The following is a 4340-nucleotide window of genomic DNA, read 5'->3' on the forward strand; positions in this document are numbered from 1 at the left end:
GATGGCACATCCCTTTGGCCAAAATGCACCGTGGAAAGAAGGGATGTTTCAGAAAACCAGCCAATTTCTCCTCCCCGCTTCCTAACGTCCAGCTTTCCCCCCAAATAAACGTTACACACCTGTAAGGTCCAGTGCTGGCTACTGAACGGTCTCACCTTCTCTTCACTGACCACAACCAGGTTTCTGAGCAGCAGGGACTCCCAGCACACCATGTAAATCCTCACAACGCCGTTTCCTTGGCCCCTGTGTCTACTCCTACCTCGATTATCTCGGGAGCCCGCTGATGTCACTTACACAGATGTCCATGCTCTGCCTCCAAGGGAAGGAGCACCCACTGTGAACACTCCTGTGCTGACAATCGTCCCTCCTTGCACAGGTCCCATCCTCTCCCCTGTGCCATCTGGACCGAAGCTGGGGGCTGAGGACAGAAGACAGGTCCTCACTCTGGACCTTTCTGCCTTTCTCTTGGTTTTCTAAACTGCTGGATGTTTTATTCATGTTCCTATGATTTCATCCTCTGGGTGCCCTTAGTTTTTTGTTTGTTTGTTTTTTAATATCCCAGCATCTCAGTAATGACATCCCCATTATCCTAGAGCTCATACTTGAACTTTATCAGACCTTCCACTTGCCTTCGTGGACTCAAATCCAGCAGCGTCTCTAACAAATCACACTCCTTTCAGTCCCCATGGTCCTAATTCAAGATTTTGTTCTGAACACGAACTTACATAAAAATACATCTTTATCACAAAGAGGCAATATTGATAATCACATAAAATGGCTCAAAATATTCCTCAGAGAAGAGAGTACCTTTCCCTATCTTATGGCTCCATATACACTGTAAACTCGCACTGGCTACAACTCAATTTTAAATGCTTTGGTCACCAAAAGATAATTTCCAATTTACAAAAACCAAACAACACATCATCTCTGGATGCTCGTGTCTGGTAGAGACAAAATTCTTAGAATTTGCAATCTGTGGAACAATGAGGCACATTGGCTGTGGAAGCAAAATAGACAAGCCCTCCTTTCTCTCCTTGCCCAATTCTGGGTCCTTCAGTTTCTCAGCCGTGTCTGCAACTGAGTCACCAGGAACAGCTGAGTGCCTTGGCCAGAACCCTCAGAGATGGAGTAATATTTAGATGCAAGCCTCGAGCAGCAGTACAAAATCATTCTCAGCTCTCTAGCTTGCATCACTAAACTCTTCTCTCAATTTTTGCCATCTATTATGTTATTGGTAATGCCACAAGACTGCAGGAAAATACCCCAAAATTTACCATTCAAGTTCTTTAAAATGAAATCTCTGAATACAATGGAGCAATTAAAAATGGTAAAGAAATATAGTTCTACACAGAAAGTCAGAAATATTTTACCCAACTACATAAACATTAGGACTGCTTTATTTAGGGAAAATATATATGTATATAAGGAAATGTTTGAAAGACTGTAAGCCCAAGAGTGATGGAATGATGGACGATGAAAACAGTGATGGGTGATGGAATCATGAATGACTTCATTATATGTTGTACTTTTTCCTTTTTTACAATGAGTATGCATTCCATATGTCGAATTTTTTAAAACATTATCTCCCAAGACCCAAATACAGCAATAAATAACTGTAACTGTATTGTGCCTTTATCAGTATCACCCCAGATGTCAGCTCTCTAATTCAACCACAAAGTTTTTACATTAAATGTTCAATAAACTTCAAGTAGGAGGAGAGAGTAACACATGCTTATAAAATGTAGATAGGGATTTAGGGTTTAATCCTTGCTAATGACTTATAACCAACCTTCTAGGTAAGGATACCAGATAATTATCTAATTTGAGGTATAAGCAAGAAATAACCTAGAGGCTGAGGAACAACTCTTACCAGCTGCTATTGGCTTCATCTTTACCATAACATAAATAAGACTTCGATTGTTTAAAGAATGGATTTTTTCCTAAAGGAAAAAAATGACTGATATTTATAGGGAGTATGCAGAATTCTTCCCATAAAAGAAGAAACTGTTTTGAATTGAGAACAAATATGCCCGGATCTTTGTCTCAAATGCAGAAGCGGTGCGGGGCGCAGTCTAGATGCTGGTTTTCCTGTGGGGCGACCAGGGTCCCTATCCTGTCATGCACTTGCTGGCAGCTAGGCTTGGAGTGTGTCCCTAACTTCCTCAGGCTAGTATTTCATGTGTAAAGTTAACAAATTAAACAGAACAATCTCAAAGGTCCTGCCCCCCATAAAAACCCCATAACTCTAAAGAAAACTGTTCTATTTCACTGTTTCAGCAAAGCACACCCAAGGCATCCAAAATGGTGGTATAGAGCTCAGACTAATCCCCACTGTGCTACTCAAGAGCAAGCAGGGGTAATTTAAGACTTTACATACAGAAACGATGAAAGGGCACCCTGGCAGTGTTCATTCCTATCCCACCCAGTAACAACAGCTCGGGTGGTGGAGAGACAGCCCGTGAAAGAGAACGCTGCAGCTCCCCATCTCAATACGTTTATGACACTAAAAACCTGACAGAGTGGCCTTTCCACTTTAGTCGCTCCGACAGCCCCCCAAACAAAAGTTCTGGGAGTACAAAGTTTGTGGCACTAAGAAAAGAAATGGGGGGCGGAGGGGGGGGGGAGAGAAGGAATCACACAAAGAAAACAGCAGGAGAGAAAACCATGTGCCCCAATAATCCCAAGGCCGAGGGTCTCCCCTCCCTTTCTCTCCAAATGTAAAGGGGCTGCCTGAAGGAACGAACAGCGAGTACCAGCGGGCGCTCACAATGCCATGATGACGGGCCCTCAGACGTTCCCCACCCTCCCCTCCTTGCACCCGGGAAAGGGGCTTTCTCCACCAGCGATCAGACGCTGCAGCCAACCCTTCCAGGAGGGAGTTCGCGGAAGGGCCTCTTCTTCACGCCCAGAGAAAGAAGGCTCTCTGAACCCCATCTCCACACAAACTGAAAGTGGGGCAGGGAAGCCCACCCACGGACAGGGCCCCCGCTCTCCAAGACGGAGCGCAGGCACCCTCACCAGCACCCACTGCTCCCCTTTCCCCGCTTCACTCACCTGCAGAGCAGCCCCCGTGCCCACCGGGGAGGGAACGCTCCTCTCCCCACGACGGGCTCCCCGCAGGAAAGGCTGGGGCTCCTCTTTCAGAGGAAGAGAAAAGCAGCCACCGGAGCTGCTCTCAACAGACAGCAGAGAAGGGTCCTGCTCTCAGGGGTATTTATTTTTCTTGGAAGAGCAAGAGACACAAGTTGGACTCTCCCTCTCTGGAGGGGGGCGGGGGGACTAGCTCGAAGGAAGCTTTTTCTCACCAGAGAAAGTACCGGGAGTGGGAGAGGACATCTCCAACCGGGGAGGGAGCGAGAGCTGCTGGGAACAAAGACAAGGCTGGCCTCTGCACCAGGCCTCCCGACCTCCTGGAGGACAGACTCGCTTCCAAAAACCAAGTCTATTTCCCAGAGGATTCTACGGGAGGCCCCCTCTGTTCGCTGGGGGGAGTGTGGTGGGACCTACAAGGATGAGAAGCGCCCCTCTCTCCACCCAGGGGAGAGGGAGGGGGCTCCACGTGGGAAAGGGTGGGTTGAACACTTGCCATAGGGGGTGAGGCTGGGGAGGGGTGGGTTGGGGGTGCCGAGAGGAAACATGTTTCTCTGGAGAGGATATTAGTTTCCTTTTTTAAAAAGCAAGTGAAGTAACAGTTGCTAGCAACAATTGACCACAAGGTTACAGCCACCGGCTGAGCACTCCCACAAGGTCTCCCGGAGCCCCCGGGACATGTCTACCCCGACCTGAGAGGGGCTGGGGGGAAAGGTGCAGCCATCGGCCAAGGTCACAAGGGTGGACGGCGGCGGCGGAGGGCAGGGGCTCGCGACCGACGCCAAGCGTGCAAATGGCAGGAGCTCACGGCACAGCCGGCGCCGAGGGGGTTAGAGGAGCGAGGCGCCGCGCCGCCCTGGGCATGACTGGGGGCGGGGGAGAAAGGCTGGCTTCTCCCACCATAAATTCTGCGTCTTCCTCCCGGTGTCTCGGGGTAAAGGTGGAAAATAAAGGGGCGACGGTAAGTCCATCTCCCACGGGGAAGGGAGAGCCCCTCTGTCACTTTCAGGCAAGTTGAGCCTCGCTCGCTCTCCACTTGCAGGGCTGGCGCTGACCGCATCGGAGAGGAGTGGGGGGAAGGTCTTGTTGGGGGGGTGTGTGGGGGGAGTATTAGCCTTAAAATAAATTCAGACTCGCCCTCCCGCACCCCGGGAGCGGGGCTTGCTCCGCTGAGAGACGCACTGGAGCCGGGGGAGAGCGTCCGCCCACGACCGGGGGCGTCGCACTCCCCGGAGGAAGTTGGGGGGTCT

The sequence above is a fragment of the Myotis davidii genome, unplaced genomic scaffold (genome assembly GCF_000327345.1).
Source record: "Myotis davidii unplaced genomic scaffold, ASM32734v1 scaffold478, whole genome shotgun sequence".
Taxonomy (NCBI): Eukaryota; Metazoa; Chordata; class Mammalia; order Chiroptera; family Vespertilionidae; genus Myotis; species Myotis davidii.